Source organism: Theropithecus gelada, chromosome 14 (assembly GCF_003255815.1).
Source record: "Theropithecus gelada isolate Dixy chromosome 14, Tgel_1.0, whole genome shotgun sequence".
In the NCBI taxonomy this organism is placed as follows: Eukaryota; Metazoa; Chordata; class Mammalia; order Primates; family Cercopithecidae; genus Theropithecus; species Theropithecus gelada.
In genome coordinates, this window is record NC_037682.1 from 65,169,633 (window position 1) to 65,186,930 (window position 17,298).

At 49.8% G+C, this 17,298-nt stretch overlaps 1 protein-coding gene across 4 annotated transcripts in view; it reads left to right on the plus strand.

Annotated features, from left to right (window-relative positions):
• Positions 1–1,709: 1,709 nt before the first annotated feature.
• P2RY6 (pyrimidinergic receptor P2Y6) overlaps positions 1,710–17,298 on the plus strand; it is a 33,114-nt gene continuing 17,525 nt past the window's right edge. The window contains exons 1-2 of one of the 4 annotated variants that reach the window (XM_025356996.1): positions 1,710–1,851; positions 9,010–9,135. The gene's annotated coding sequence lies outside the window, so the exon portion shown is untranslated. Of the gene's footprint in view, positions 1,852–2,442; positions 2,683–8,871; positions 9,136–17,298 lie in introns of those variants that run through there. The other 3 variants (XM_025356998.1, XM_025357000.1, XM_025356997.1) reach the window with 3 other exon arrangements.

The following is a 17,298-nucleotide window of genomic DNA, read 5'->3' on the forward strand; positions in this document are numbered from 1 at the left end:
TCAACATTTGCTGAATAAAAGGAGAATAAGGAGAATGAGCACCTTCCCCAGGGAGAATGCACAGAGTGAGCAAGAAGAGAGTAGGACAGAGCCCTGGGGAGGACAGAGACAGAGCTACCTAGGGAAGAGTGCGAAGTGGGAGAAGAACCAGGAAGGGAGCTGTACAGGTCACATGGGGAATTTTGAAAGTGTCTGGGGGAGTGACCAAGATGTGTGCATTGCTTCAGAGACATGGGGGTCACTGGATGCTTGACAGGGCCATCTTGTGGGTGCTACAGAAGCTGAGACCAGATAGGTGGGCAGGGCACTGCAGAGAAGAGTCCAAGAATTGTCACCTCTCCCAAGAACATTGACAGTGAAGGGAAGACCTTTCCTGTCTTGGGGCCTCTGTGTACTTTCTGCCTAGGATTCTCTTCCCCTTACCTTCACCTGACTAAGTCTAACTCCTCCTAGTTCAGTTTAAATGTCTCTTCCTCTGGGAAGCCTTCCCAGATCTCTCAATTTAAATAAGACGGCCTCTTTCCCCATGACAGTCTTTCATCCAGTTCTTGACTTTTCCTTCTTAGCAGTTAACACAATATGCAACTATATATGAAATTTGCATGACTATTTGCTTAGTGTCCATGTTTCCCACTAGATTACCAACTCCACAAGGCCCGCACTGTCTGGACTGTCTTGTTCCAGTGCACCCTCAGTGCCTAGCACACAACCTGGCACGGTAATTGTTGAATAAAAATCCACAATGGGGGCTAAGAGGAGGAGCTGGTTTGTATCTGAGGACAGCAGATCCGGGAGGTTTTAGAGATGAGGGAATCAGAGGTCCCTGTCCACCAGCCAGATCTTAGGCAATAAAAGGGAAGAAGAGAGGGAAGGAGAGTGACAGTCAGGAGGAACACTGACAGTGATGAGGCACCAACTGTGTACCAGGCACTGTCCTGACACCATCCCTAGCATCACTCCCATCCCCACTCCCATCTTGAGTGTGATGTCCTGCTAACTGGGTGACCTGGAGCAAGCTAATCTCCCTGAGCCTCAGTTTCCTTATCTGTAAAATGGACTGGTAACACCAAGCTCCTGGGATTGTTATGAGGAGGAGGAAGCAGGGTATGGTGTGGAAAGTGTTACAAACCCACGCTTCAGGGGTACTTGGGCTCTGGAGTCAGACCGTTTGGCTTCAAATCTCAGGTGTGCCACTTACCAGCTGTGTGACCTTGAAAAAATCACTTCATTTCTGTGCCTCAGTTTCCCCACCTATAAAACAGGAGTAATAATGCCTCTGGAATTGCTATGAGGATTAAATGAGGTATGCATTAAAACACCTTAGCACAGTGCTTGGCACATAGTAGGTGCTCAAGGAAATAATAATTAAAATTATTCCTCCCTCCTCCCCACTATCCCAGAACTGCAGAATGTCAGAGCTGGAAAGATGGGAGAAATCACCATTTGATACCCACCCCCTACACACACATACCAATACAAAGAGGGAAACTGAGGCCAGGGAGGGTAAAGTCGTGAAGGATTTTGGATTGGAGTCCACCGGTCCCAGGTCATAGCCCAGGAGCGGTCCCCAGAGGCCTGCAGCCTCTTCCAGACATCACCTACCCCTCATTCCACGAGGGCGGGCCGCCGAGTCCCATCCGGGCTGGGCGGGACTTCAACGCGGGGTGCCGAGGCCGCATGGCCACAGCCCCTCCCCTGCCGCTTTGCTCTGGCTCCGCTGGGTCCCAGAGACGCTGGGGCCGGAGCTGCTGCCGCCATCTACACGTCTACCCTTCGTTTGACGGGTTCGCCTCCCAGCAGCGCCTGGGCAAGTGACATCTGGGCCGGACCGGCTGGTGCTGCGCTTCGCAGGTAAGGGCGTGCGCGGGCGGGGACAGAGGGGCAAGGGGTGCGGAGGCGGGGGGATACAGGACAGGCCTGCACACTCCAGGGTCGCGGCCGATCAGGGCGGGTGCCAGGGGTGAGTCCCTGCAATGTGTGTGTAGTGTGGGCAATGTGTAAATTATTACTGTGAGCGCGATCTGCACTCCGGCCTGGGCGACAGAGCAAGACTCCGTCTGGAAAAAAAAAAAAAAATTACGTGAGCAATGGGTTAATGGGTTGTATGAGGTTAGTGTGCAGTATGTGCAAGGTGTGACCCATGGATCGCGGTGTGTGTCCGCCTGCGAGAAGTGTGCACTGCAACTCTCTATAGCTCTGAGTGACTGTGCTGGGGTAACACAGGGGTCCAGGGTGCATGTACACTCTGTGGCGGGAGCCCTGGCAGGATGGTGCGCTGGGTATGTGCTGTGTGAATTGTGAGGTGTGTGTTTTATGTGGCACATCCATGGCCCCTGTGGTGTGCTGAGCTGGGTGGTGGAAGGTGGGGCACATTTGTGCAGGGGTGACACTGACAGAATGTTTTCTGTGGTGGCTCTGCCTTTTCCACCCAGTGCCCTGGAGGGCTTGGGAGAGTGAAAGCTCACCCAGATCTGGGTGGAGAAAGTATGACAGGTCCCAGGCTTACCCTCTCACACACACAAACACATGCACACACAAGAGAAGCTGCTCCGAAATCTCATTGTTTTATCTTCCAAAATTCCTGTGTATTTTGCATGCTTCTAAAATATTTCTGCATTTGTTTTAATGTAAAGATAATGTTCTGATAAATTACCATCCAATGAGTTGGCTCAAGTCTTGGAGGTAAGCTGGGTTTATCTTGTGGTGGGAATCCCCTGCCTGTCTCCCAAACTGAGATGCAAGGACTTGGACTCAGCGGGAGTGAGGCTGTGATGTAGGGTATGTGGTGTGTGCTGCAGGGTGGGGCCGGGGGTTGTCTTGGTCACTCCTAGTGCAGGGGCAAGAGAGCTGGGCTTATGAGGAGGAACCCTGACCATCAATGAAGTTCTTGCCTCTTCTCCACTGCCTGGGCAGGAAGAGGCTGCAGGACCCTGAGGACCACGAAGAAGGGGGTTCCCCTAGCAGGCTGCCTTCTGAGACAGGTGGTTGTGTCATCCAGGCTTGGTTCAAATTTGTTTTAAGCAAATGCAGAAATATTAGAGAGGCTTGCAAAAGGGCTCTGGTACTTTATCTGCAGAACTTTGGGCAAAACCTCACTGCATCTCCGTTTCTTCCTTTGTAAAATGTAGATGTGGAGGTATTTGCTTCATAGGTTATTTTTAGGACTGACTGAGTGCCTGGATATTAAGTGGCTGGCACAATCTCTGATACATAGAAATCCTAACAGCTGGTGACAAAACTATGATGATAGTAATGGTGACCCCCACACAACTGGGTCCCTGCCCACCCCAGGAACTCTCAGTTTTCACAGAGCCAATGATTCCAATAAGCTGTGTGGCTGGAAATCTGAGAGTCCTTATTTGAGTATGTCTGGGGGATCCTTTCCCATTTCCAGATCTAATCCTTGTTGAATTCTCAGTGACCATCTGATTCCTGGGAAGATGCAGTCTGGGAGGGGACAATGCAGGTCTCTGTCAAAGCCTGGGATGGAGCGTGGGTGAGACGTTGGGGGAGAAAGGCAGGGCAGCCGTGGGCTTGGATGGAGGCTTCTCAGTCCTGAAAAATCCTGGAGGGACCGAAAAATGCTGGCCCTGTGTATGTGTGTTTGGAAACTGGCAGGAGCAGGGGCCTGGGGTGCCCTCTGCCTGGAATGAGGAAAGTCCAGTACAGGATCAGGAATGTTTGGTCCCTGGACCAAGACAGGCCCTGAGAGCTAAAAGGGAGGCTGTGAGGTCAGCATTGAGCTGCAGGCAGAAATGGACCAGGAAGCCCTCCCCCCAGCAAGGCTGAGCCTTGTTTTTGGGGCTAAAATGTTTGCATTGGCAGAGCAAGTGCCCCTATTCCTGTTGACTTCATTGGGTCAGTTTAGAGGAGTTGCCCGGAGGCCTTGGAGGACAAGGGGACAAAAAAGGCAGTGTTGGGAGCTGTGGAAACATCTAAGGAGGGCACCCAAATATATCTCATGGTGATGGGGTGCCATGATGGGCCAGTGCAAGCTCGGGCAGGGGCAGAGGCAAGCCACTGTCCCCACTGTCCCCTAGCAGGGAGTACTGCTGCCCCAGAGGCCCTGAGACCTTCTCTGGAAGGTCTGGATAGAGCCCTCCCAGGGAGAAGGAGGCCTGGCCCAGCCCTGACTTGCTGAGTGATAAAGCCAGCTCTCTTCTCAGCTGTCAGGGAGGTGGGACCGAGTGATGCTCTTGTCGCTTCTGGCCCTGATTTCCTTTAATCCCCAATTCTGGCTATAATTGTTTATAATTCCACAGTCCTAGCCCTAAGAGTCTATAATTACTCAAACATTCTAGAAGTCTACAATTCAAACTCCAACTTTCTACACTCTAAAGCTGTAACATTCCCCCATTCTGGCTCCAATGTTGGAGGATTCTGGCCCTGGCTTTGGCAGTCTGACTCTTGCAAACTTATAAACTCCCAAGGAAGAGGTTACTTCAGCCGAATCATGTGAGAAGCCCCAGAAAAGCTCTCTTCCCTGCCTAAGCCAGCCTGGAGTGGAGGCAGGTGCCTGGTAAAATGACCATATGCTCTCTGGGGTGGATGACAGTGAACCCAGAGGCCCCTCCTCATCAGAGCAGCAGAGGTGCTGGGAGTACCTCACGGCTCTCAGGGGAGGGTGGCCCTAGAGCAGAGACAGGTTCGGATCTTGGATTGTAGGCACCCCTCAGGATGAGGGAACTGTGGAGTCACTGGGCACCTTGAAAGGCCATCAAGAGGAAGAAGAGAAAGAACAAGAAATGGGGCTGAAGAGACCTCAAAGGCAAACCTCGTTCTCTCTGAGAGACCTCAGGTTGTAGAAAAGACTCCTGCGGAGCCAGCAGGAGCAGCATCATTGATGCACAGCCATGTCTGAACTCAGCATAGGCTGGGGGGTGGAGAGCTCCAAAATTCACAGTGATTAGCTTGAAATGTTGCCTTGAGTTGGTGACAAGCAGGACTGGTGGCTGACTGGGCAAGTTGGGGACAATCCTCCCATAGAAACGTTTGCCTACTTTCTTTGAGTATTCTGACCAGGACTTATGTGGGATGGCTGAAGAGGGTGAGCCACACAAACCATCTGTGTTCTTGGGGAAACCTGTTAGCTTCTCTGGGAGGGGCAAAGGAAGGGCTTGGGCATCCAAGGACTCAGCCCTTCCTCTCCCATCTCTTTCCTGGTTCTGAAAGCTCTTCACATGCAACTTGCTGCTGAGCTAAGCTAGAGCCCTATGTATGCTGGGCGGAGGTGGGTGCATGCATGTGAGGGTGCCTGAGTGCCTACTGTGGGTGGTATGTTCCCAAGTGTGGCAGGTGCCAGGGCACATGTGCATATGCATGTGTGAACCTGCATGAGTTATGTGGAGCTGTGTCCGGGTCTGGGTGTGCTGTGCATGCACCAGTGCAGAACTGCATCCACAGGCACGTGCTCCTTACAACTCTGTCAGGTCTCTGTGGTCTCTCTGTGCTTTCCTATAATGGATGGCAAACAGCAGGTCCCAGACTGGACAGAATGAGGGGCTCATGTTGCAGAGAGGGAAAACCTCTGCAGCTCAGCAAGAGGGCCTAGCTCTGGCCAGACACGGTGGCTCACGTTTGTAATCCTAAAACTTTGGGAGGCTGAGGCAGGAGGATTGATTGAGACCAGGAGTTCGATACCAGCCTGTGCAAACTAGAAAGGCCCTGTCTCTACGAAAAAAAAAAAAAATACAAAAATTAGCCAGGCGTAGTAGCTTACGCCTGTAGTGCCAACTACTTGGGAGGCTGAGGAGGATCATTTGCGCCCTGGAGGTCAAGGCTGCAGTGAGCTGTGTGTTTGCACCACTGCACTCCAGTCTGGGTGACAGAGTGAGACCCTGTCTGGGAAAAGAAAAAAAGATGTCCAGTCTCCTCCTGTCCAAGCAGACCACCAACCATGCTTCCTGCAAGCTTGAAGTGGGCCAACTCTCTTTAGGATCTGATCTGAATCCCAGAGGGACCACATCTCCTCCTACAGACTGGGGCCAGTCTGTTTCAGTCAAGAGGGCTGAAGGTAGTGTTTTCCCTCCTGACTCCTGGGAGCAGCAAGGGGCCAATGGGCGGTGGCCAGGGATGTGCACGAGACCATTCCTGTCTGCCAGGGGCCTTATTACAGGCTACAGAGACCCTTCTCAGCCCTTGACTCGTGTGGATCGGAACAGCTCCATTCCACAGCTGGGAAAACCAAGGTTCAGGAAGGGGTGAGACCCACCCAAGGGAGTAGCCAGTGCTGAACTGCGAGCCCAGCCCAGGGCCAGGAAGGAAGACCCTAGGACTGAGCTAGCAGTGGCTGCCTGGGGGCAGGGCCTCGGGGGGTAGGATGCCAAAGTCAGCCTGGCCAGCTAGTGGTGAGCATCACCCAGCAAGGGCATGTGGGGTGTAAACTGTAAAGCACCTGATTTATTGTAAAGGACCCAGGGGCTTCCTGCTTGTGACTGAGTACTGTGGAGGGATCAGTGCCCACAGGCAACATAGGGTCTGAGGGGCTTCAACCTTGGGCACTCCTCCCCTCCCCGTGAGGAGCCTACACCCTGGGCTGAGCTGGGAGAGCCTGTGCCTGAAAGTTATCCCCTAAGGCTTCTCATCTTATGTAACTGCTTTTATTCCTGGGGAAAATCCAGAGCCTGGGAACCGCACAAATCTCCCGTGGTATCTGGGACAGTTTGGGATTACGGTAAGGATTTCAGAGCCTGGGAAAACAAGGCCTGTGGACTAGGGGTTTGTGGGGCTCCCCAGGAGCGTCATGTGTGTGGAGCACATGCAGAGGCCCGGGCCTGGGCAACCATGTATGTGAACAGGTGTACACACTCCAGAGCCACTCACAGAAACACACACACAGACACACACACACACACACACTTGGGCACAATTCCAAACACCTGTGCCTTGTGAATGCATGTGCATCTTCCAGCACAGGCACATATGGCTGACAAGCCCCCAGGTGGACACTGTGCACCCAGCATTCACATCCTCCCCCAGCCTTGGGGCCTGACTGAGGTTGGTGGCTCTCAAGGCTACCTCAGGGCTATGCCTCTGCCTCCCGGAACAAGCTCTCCCAGGCCTCCCAGCCTTGTCCCTTTCCCGTCTCTCCCCTCATACCTTCTCACCACAAGGACAGAGGAAGGGCCCTTCCTGTCAGCTGGCTGGGAGCAGAGGTGGCTTTGGTGGAATTTGTGCTTATTTCCCATCAAGGATCAAGGACCTGCTCTGGGGCTACCCCAGGGCCCCACAGGATGAGGGGCTGGTTTTGAGAGTTTTCTGCTGCCTGTCATCTGGATAGTGTCTCAAAATGTGCAAGCTGCCCTCCTGTCAGTGTCTTGCTCATTCTTCGTGACACTCCTGAGATGTAAGTGCATTCACTTCCTCTATTTGGCAGATGAGGGAACTGAGGCCAGAGAGGGATGGGACTGCCTGAGGTCACACAGCAAGCTGAGGCAGGGTTGACCAAAACTCTCATGAGCTGGGGTTACAGGGAAAATGCTTTCAGCTTCCTGGGGCTTAAGGTAGGAGAATTTGGCTGTCAGAGCCTAGAGGGTGGGGCAGGCTGACACTACCAGATGGGCCTGCCACAGAAACACCTCACACTCCTTTACCAGGAGCTGACGGGGGGCACAGCCAGCCCCTCACAGGCCAGCACTGTGCTGGGAGGCTCACCCCTGAACCTACCTTTGTGGACATGCCAAGAGAGGGCAGGAGGGGGAGCTCTGCCTTGCTGTGTGACCCAGGCAAGCCCTGACCCTCTCTGGGTCCAGTGCCCTCTCGTCTACTGGGATATTGGGATTGGGGATTGGTTGAGGGATGTGCTCCCTCTCTGGACCACAGAGGAAGCAGAGAGCTTCCCCAGGGCTGGGAGTGGGGTGCAAGCTCGGGATGCTCCCTGTCAAAGCCCTGGTGGCCCTGAGTTGCTGCCTGTGCCCAGGGAGTCTCAGCCTTGGCACTGGCCTGCTGCTGAGATCCACCGAGGCAGGGTCTGGCACAGAGTGGGGGCTTGGGGCCTGGGGAAGGGTCTCCTCCAGGCTAGGTGGCTGGGAGAGGGAGATCTGGCAAATCCAGATGGGGCCTGTCCACCTGTCCGAGGCTGCAGTCCCCTAGCTCTCTGCCACTTACCTTCCTTTATGTTTCTCTACCGCTGCTCTTATCACTATCTGGCCTGCTATATATTTACCAAAAGAAACTAATCTCCCCTGCTAGACTACAGGTGTCTCAAGGGTGGGACTTTGTTTTTTGACCTCAAGTGCCTTGAACACTACCTGAACAGAGTAGATGCCCAATAAGTACCTGTAACAAAGAAAAGGAGGTGGAGGAAGCAGGAGAATGAGTCATCTTACAGACAGGGAGGGCCCACCATGGGCCCAGGTAGAGCCGCCCTGGCTGCCTTCTCCTCATAAAGCCTAAACTCAAGCTCAAGGATGGATTGGTGCTGCAGAGGGGAGGGTCGCCTGGGGTCAGCCTTTCCCCCAGGATCACCCTCCATCTTCGGTGCCATCCTCATCCTTGGGTGGAAGTTGTCTGGGCCCACAGGGTTGGAGCCACAGATAACACAGCCATTAATCTCGGGGTCTCAGCCTCTCTTAACGGACCTTCCAGGCACTGCTGAGAAAACCAGGTTACTGGTTTCCTGCGGCAGCAATGAGCAGAAGCAGGGCCATCTCCAGACTCCAGAGAAGCCAGGAGAGGGCTGGGGTGAGAATGTAGAGGAGGAGAGAAAACGGCCACCCAATTCGTTTCTTCCCTGTGCCAGGCCCTTGTCCTGAAATGTTATCTCACTCCATCCTCCCAACAGTCACTTGGGCTAAATTGGTGATGCTGCTTGTTTGGGTGAGCAAACAGAGGGTGAAGAAAGTGACTTGCGGGCAGCTGGGTAGAGGATGAGTCAGCACTGGTGTAAAGGACTTGAGCTTCAGGGTTCTCGGGATTCGAGTCCTGGCCCTGCTGCTTGCCAGCTCTGTGCTGTGGCAAGTTACTTCCTCTCCCCAAGTCTCTCGGTTTCCTCATCTGCTGCCTCTCCAGACTTCTGCCAGACATTGCACGCGACAGTTTCAGGCATAGAACTGACTGGTAGCAGGGGCTGCTCCGCGAGTGGGAATTTGCTCCAGCACTTCACGGACTGCAAGCAGGGCACTCGCTAACTCCTGGGTGAGTTTTCTGGGTCCATGCCTGGAAGGGCTTACGCCCCTCAACTCCCCTAGCATCTTCCTGAGTACATGCAGTCCACTTGCAGCCACCGAGGTTCATCACAGGCAAGAGCGGCAGTGGGGCAGACACTGGGGTCCTCCTCCTTCCTCTGCCTGACTATGCCTGGAGCCTGCAGACTGCATAGCATGGAGGGCTGAGGCACGCGGGATGGGGTCAGCGGGGGCGGGGAGGAGATGGACACATTGGTGCTGGGCTGTGTCTTGCTGAAGAAGTGGAATAGCTCAGGCAAGACTCAGAGCCACAGAGGTCTGGGTATGAGTCCAAATGGCTGGCAAGGACACTTTTCCTCTCTAGGCCTCAATTTCTTACTCTCTAAAATGGGGGCAACAGTGGTCTCTCGCTGCTATGTGAACACTGCTAAGTGTAGTACGCTGGAGAGCAGCCCTCACAGAGGAGGCTGGGCCCTGCCCTCAGAACTCCCCAGGAACTTTGGTTGAGGGAGTGAGTAGGAAGGATTAGTGACCGAATAATTGTCCACAGAGGAGACCCTTGGGAAGCCTCTCACCTCTGCCATTCCAGCTAAATCTTAAGACAGCCTGGAGCTGGCCCCACGAGAGTGGTTTGGAAAAAAAAAAAAAAATGGGTCCCTGAGTCCAGGTGTGACCTGTTAAGGGTGAAAGGACCTATCTCGGAGAGCTGGGTTAAAACTTTTCCGGAGTTTCTATTGCCATTCAGCTCTGCTGACACCCACACAGAGAAAACAAGCAGCCCAGCCCATGCATTCAGTCCCGGCTCTTGAAGATATTTGGGACTCTCATCTCTTGCCAGCTCTAGAATGGGTCAGATTCAGGGAACCTCTCCACCCCTCCACCCTCATTGATACATCTCCAGTATCAATGAGATGAAAAATAAGAAGGCCCTTTGCAAACATAAAGTGTTGTGCCCCAGAAGGTGCAACTGTGTGTGTGCCAAGCCCCTGGGTGTGTATGCGAAAGTGAGAACGTCCAGCTGCCAGTGTATGTGTGTGTGTGTATGACTGGCTGGGTGGGGGGAACTCCACACTGCCCTCGACTGTCTGTGTGGCTGGGACTCTTCTAAAACTCTTACAACCTTTTTTTGCATTTCCTCACTGTTTGTCAGTTTATCAGAAAGGGAGGGGCCATGGTCCGGAAACCTGGCAATTGTTTCTGAGCCTGCCGACTCTTCTCTCCTGCCCTTGCCTTATCCTGTGGCTGTCTCTGGAGGCCCGACTACCAGTAGCTCCCAGCATGGCCTGTTCTGCCAGAAGCTTGCCTGGTTTCTCTGTACAGCCCACTGCCACCTGTTTTCCCATCAGTGGCTATGCACTGGCTGTTTTCACACCACTGTCCCACTGACCCTTTTCATTTTGGAATTTTTATTTTTTTAAAGATAGGGTCTTGCTCTGTCACCCAGGTTGGAGTACAGTGGCACCGCCATTGCTTTCTGTAACCTTGAACTCCTGGGCTTAAGCAATCCTCCTGCCTCAACCTAAAAGTTGCTGGGACTACAGGCATGTGTCACAATGCTCAGCTAATTTTTAAAAATATTTTGTAGAGATGGGATTTTGCTGTGTTGCCCAGGCTGGTCTCAAACTGCTCGCCTCGAGTGCCACTGACTCTTTATAACTTCCCAATGCCCTCCAGAAATGGTATTTATTGTTCCCATTTTACAGGCAAGGAAATGGAGGCTTATTAAAGGGAAATGGCTCTCCCAGAGTTATCCAGCCAACTAGCAGCAGCGCTAGGGTTTCAATTCTTATCTAACTCTGAAAACTTTATTAGCTGTTGTGGCTTACCTAGTAGGTGTGCATTGGCTGTTTGGCTGAACGAATAAGTAAATGAAATAACAGATGAATAAATCATTCCATCAAAATTGAGCTGAAAGAGAAAGTTAGGTAATAATAACAAGATCTGTCATTGACTGAGCAACTACAATGTGTCAAGTGTTTTACACAAAAATGAAAGCATCAGGAGGCTGAGGCAGGAGAATCGCTTGAAGCCGGGAGGCGGAGGTTGCAGTGAGCTGAGATGGTGCCACTGTACTCCAGCCTGGGTGACAAGAGCAAGACTCTGTCTCCAAAAAAAAATTAAGAAAGAAAATAAAAGAAAAAGAAAGCAGTCAGGATTACTGTTACTCCTATTTTACAGCAGAAGAAGCTGAGGCTCAGAGAAATTAAAGGATCCTGTCCAAGGTGGAAGCTGGGACTGTAATTTGTCAGTGTCCACACCCAGAGCTCTGAACCTAGCTTTCCTGGTTCCTTAGCATTAGAGTGAGTCGGCAGAGCCTGGCAACAGGTGCCCATTACAGCAGAGGACCCGGGGCCCGTCGAGACTCTCAGGAAGCTGGGTGCAACAGCCCACCCTGCCCCTCCTGCCTTGGGACCATTTCCCCATTTGTCTCTGAAATGGGTTTCTATTTCAGGCTGGGGTGGGGATCTGGCAGCCCAGGCTCTGACTCTCCCTCTCTGACTATTGGCTTGTCTAGTTAGGGCCAATGCCCCGGCATGGGGTGATATCTTGCTGCTTCCCCTGTCCCAGGGCTGGCCCTGTCATTAATAGTTCCATGGGAGGGCAGGGTCTGCACAAGATGCAGTCATTGGTCTATGGAGATGGTGTAGGCTCCGTCAGTGACTTCTGTGCCCAGCTCTGTGTGGATGCCAGGGACCCAGGGGCTAGTGGGTCCAACTCGCCCCTTAGGAACTCAGGGGCTGGGCTGGGTACTGAGCTCCAGGAAGATGAACTCTGCAGTAGCTGAGACAGAGCCTGGCATCCTGACTCCCAGGGCAGTTCCGGTTTTGCTTGCCTGGGACGGAGTTGGGGCTGTCCTATGGTACCAGCAGGCAGATCTCAACTCAGAGTGAGGGATAACCTTGTTTCTGTCATACCAGAGGGATAGGAACCCGCTTTTCACATCAGCCCACAGTTCCTGAGTGCCCTGTCCCTTCTATTGAGGGACAGGGGCACGAGGGGACAAATCTGCACAGGAGAAGGAGAGCCCATTGTCTGAGGGGGGAAGAAATTGCCTCAGGCAGCAGCTAATCTGATGGTTGAGGCAAGAGACGGACTTGGAAGTGCCAGAACCTATCCTGGCAGATTCACCAGTACTTGACAGCATGGTGCAGCCTCATTCCTCATGCCTTCGCATTGCGGCCCACCATGCTTCTGAGGAGGACACACCTCCATAGCATGGAGGGGAAACAGAGGCACAGAGAGGCTAATGTTTGGCACAGAAATGCCTCTGTTGTAAAAAGTTGCTGTAGTAAAGCAGATGATAGATTAAAAGCTAAACAGTCCCCAGCCTAGGTCTCCTCCCAGGCAGTAAATCTCCCCTTCTGACTCTTGGATTCATTGGTGAGATTCATGGAGGACTTGTTTTGTGCCAGGCCCACTCAGGGGCTTTATCATAGATTTATCTTATAATAACAGCAACACCAAGAGCGGTTAATACTATAACTCACATAGAATAAGTGGGGAAACCGAGACTCAGAGAGTTAAATAACTTGCTCGAGGTCACATAACTAGTAGATACAAAGGGGTTCAAACCTGGGACTATCTGTCCCTGAAACTCATGACTCTCCCACTCCATGGGGTACTTGTTCCACAAGATGTCAGGCTTCAGAGCATACCATGAAATGGTAAAATATGAATGAAAACATAAGAAAAGGAACAATTAGGGAAACGCAAATCAAGACCACAATATAATACCACTTTACACCCACTAAAATGGCTACAATGAAAAAGACAGACAATAACAAGTGTTGCTGAGGCTGTGAAGAAATTGGAAGTCTCATACATTGCTAGTGAGAATGAAAAAGTACATAGCCATTTTGGAATGCAGTTAGACAGCACCTCAAAAGGTTAAACAAAGAGTTACCATATGACCCCCTGGTTCCAAGGTGTATACACAAGAAAATTTAAAACACAAAAACTTCTACATAAATGTTCATAACAGAATTATTCATAATAGCCAAAAAGTGGGAATAACCCAAAATGCCAGCGTGGATGAACAGATAAACAATTATGTGGTCTATCCATACAATGGAATATTATTCAGCCATAAAAATGAAGTTTTTATTTATGCTACAACATGGATGAACCTTGAAGACACACTAAACAAAAGTCAGACACAAAATGGTGCACACTGTGTGATTCAATTTACATAAAACATCCAGAACAGGCAAATTCATAAATATAAAAAAGAGATTCGTAGTTTCCAGGGGGATGGGGAAAAAAGGAATGGGGAGTAACTGTTATTGGGTACAGGATTTCTTTCTATGGTTATTAAAATATTCTGAAATTAGATAGTGATGATGGTTGTACAATCTTGTGAATATGCTAAAAACCTCTGACTTGTCCACTTTGAAAGGCTGAATTTTATGGTATGTGAATTACATCTTAATTGTTTTAAATCCAGGAGCAGGAATATAGAAATTACATAGAAGGTTGAGATGAATGTTGGTCCTCAGGTAGGTGAACAGGGAAACTTCACTGTGAGTGTCCTGGCAGCTGGAGTGAAAAGGGAGAAGCAGCCTCCAAAAGGAGGAAACCAACTCTTCATGGGTTTAGGTCTAGGGCAAGATTCTTATAAACCCAAGTTGGTCCACTACATCATAATGTCAGAAATACAGAATTGTTTTTGAGACACAGTTTCACTCTGTCACCCAGGCTGGAGTACAGTGGCACAATCTCAGCTCACTGCAACCTCTGCCTCCTAGGTTCAAGCGATTCTCCTGCCTCAGCCTCCCAAGTAGCTGGGTTTACAGACATGCGCCACCACACCTGGCTAATTTTTGTATTTTTGGTAGAGACAGGGTTTCACCATGTTGGCCAGGCCAGTCTCAAACTCCTGACCTCAAGTGATCCGCCCACCTTGGCCTCCCAAAGTGCTGGGATTACAGGCATGAGCCAGAAATACAGACTTTTTTTTTTTCTCCCACCTGATATTCCGATGCAAAAAGTATGAAGAAAGTGGGAAGGGCCTGTGATTTGACCACACTTCCAAGCCAATGAGTTGACCTGCTATAGTTTCATAGATGCTGGCAGAAGACACAAGACTTCTGGTTAAAGATAAAGAACTTTCTTCCTCACAACAATAAGAGTAGCCCAAATATCAGCATTTGCACTTGTTCCCCAATTCCTGCAGGACAATGTAAAGGGGGCCAGGTAATACCTGCACATGCAATGGCTTGCATGACAAGGTAAGGAACGTGGAGCTTAGGCAATCCGCGTCTTTTATAAGGGGCAGCAAGCCTGTCCACCAGACAGTCAATAAACCTGGTTTTGGCTCTAGAAGGGGACACTATCTTTATCTTTATCTTCCAAGGCTGTCTGCTCTACAAATATCCTTGAAAAGATCCTCTGGAACAAAGGTAGTCTGTCTCTGCTCACAAAACATGCAGAAATCTGATTGGCCCTGGGAGAATTGTCTCCCAATACAGTAGATGTGCTGGTCAAGGCCAAGTTTTGTGTGTTTGTTTGTTTATTGTTATTTTGTTTGTCTTTTATTATGATAAAATATACATAACAAAATTTATGATTTTAATCCTTTTTGATTGTACAATTAATGCACCGGTATTAAGTACACGCACAATGTTGGGCAACCATCACATCATCACCGTCCATCTCCAGGACTATTTATTTATTTATTTATTTGAGATGGAGTCTTGTTCAGTCACCCAAGCTGGAGTGCAGTGGCGCAATCTTGGCTCACCACAACTTCTGCCTCCCAGGTTCAAGTGATTCTTCTGCCTCAGCTGGGATTACAGGCACACACCACCATGGCCAACTAGTTTTTGTATTTTTAGTAGAGACGGAGTTTCACCATGTTGGTCAGGCTGGTCTCGAACTTCTGACCTCATGTAATCTGCCCGCCTGCCTCAGCCTCCCAAAGTGCTGGGATTACAGACATGAGCCACTGTGCCCAGCCCTCCAGGACTTTTTAAAGTCATCCACTGAAACTCTACACCCATTAAATAATAACTCCCCATTCTCCCACCCTCTCAGCCTCTGGCAACCCCCACTCTACTTTCTGTCTCAATGAATTTGACTCTTCTAGGTACCTTATATAAGTGGAATCATACAGTATTTGTCCCTTTTTGACTGACTTATTGTACTTGGAATAAGGTTTTCAAGTTTAATCCATGTTGTAGTATGTATCAGAATTTCATTTTTTAAGGCTGAATAATAATCTATTGTGTATATATATCAGATTTTATTTATCTATTCATCCATCTACAGATGTTTAGCTTGTTTCTATCTTTGAGCTATTGTGAATAATGCTGCTATGAACATTTATATATAAACTTCTGTTTGAGTCCTTGCCTTCAATTCTTTTGGTTGGAATTCTAGGAGTAGAACTGCTGGATTATATGGTAACTTTATGCTTATTTTTTGATAAACAGCCAAAATATTTTTCACAGAGGCCACATCATTTTACATTCCACCAGTAATGCAAAGGTTTCCAGTTTCTCCACATCCTCACCAACACTTCTTATTTCCTAGGTTGTTCTTTTTTTTTTTTTTTTTTTCCAATAACAGCCATCCTAATGGGTGTGAAGTGGTATCTCATGGTTTTAATTTGCATTCCCTATTGATTAGTAATGTTGAGCATCTTTTCATGTGCTTATTGGCCATTAGTATATCTTTTTTGGAAAAACATCTAAGTCCTTTGCTGATTTTTGAATTGGGTTGTTTCTTTTGTTGTTTAGTTTGTAGGAGTTCTTTATACATTCTAGATATTAATACCTTATCAGACATATGGTTTGCAAATATTTGCTCCCATTCTGTGCGTTGCCTTCCAACTCTGTTGATAATGTCTTTTGATGTACAATAGTTTTAAATTTTGATAAATTTCAACTTACTTAATTTGCTGTTGTTGTTCTTGCCTATACTTTTGTTGTCAGGGTGGTCAGGGTTATTTTGGTTGCAAGAGACAAACGCAGCTAGCTTGGGCAAGAAAAGGTGTATCAGTTTATATAAATAAAAAGTCAAAGGTAGACTTAGATCTGACATGGCTAGATCCAGCACTTACAAGGATACCATGAACAGCTCTCTCCTGACTTTCCACCAGGTTCCTACATTCTCACTCAAGTTCTTTCCAGAAGCACCAGGCTTCCATGGTCCGCACAGCTAATAATCCAGGAGAAAAAGAGTGAGAACCTTTCATGCTGATTCCACAAAAATTCCTGGGGCAAACTCTAATTGGTTGCCCCTGAACCAATCACTGGCGAAGGGTCTGGATGGATCCTGGGTCTGGTTACCACCTTGAATGAAGAAAATCTCCACTGAATGGGGCGAGAGGCTCCTAATAGGAAGAGATGCTGGACAGGCAAACATTCCTCCCCAGAAAGAGTCCAGGAATCGGATGGGCAGCCAGGGTTGGGAAGTTCTGCTTCGAAGGGTGTCCCTTACCTTAGGCTTCCTGTTAGGGCCCTGGAAGAAGTAGAGGGAATCCTTCTATTTGATCCCTGAAGATTTCCTAGAGGACGCAGCATTTATGAGGCCCTGTGACTGATGGAAGGGTGAGGCCAGGGCAGTCTGGGCCCCAGGCAGGTTGGGTCAGAGCAGTAGAGGGGCTGGATTTCCCTGCCACCTGAAATCCTTCCTAGCCCAGCCCTGCTCTATTGTAGGAGCTAAGAATATGCACTCTAGAACCAGGCTGCCTCGGTTCAGAATAGCCCAGGAGTCATTCTTTCTCCCCGTGCTACCTTGAGCTAAACTTTGTGCCTTGGTTTCCCCACCAGAAGTATAAAATGAAGATCATAACCAGTCCCACCTTGCGGGGTCCTTATGAGGACTAAATGAGGCAATGCACATCTGGCACGCACTAAGTCTTCAATAATCGTATTTTCATCATTATTAGTTTGGGCCTCTTTTCAAGCACATGCAGAGCAGCTCCAGCTCTGTTCACCATCCTTCAACAGGCCTCTCACGGACTCTGCCTTTTACCTTCACATACACTTGACCATTTCACTGTCACCTCCTCACCAAGCTTTCTCTCCTGTGGAACCATCCCTCCCTGCCTGTGTTCTGGCAGGACTCTGGGGCACTGACTCTGGGACTTCGGGTTATGGATCATCAGGTAGATGTCCCTTGTCCCCACTGAGCGCCAGTGGGCAGGACCTGGGCCTCCCCTATCCCTGAG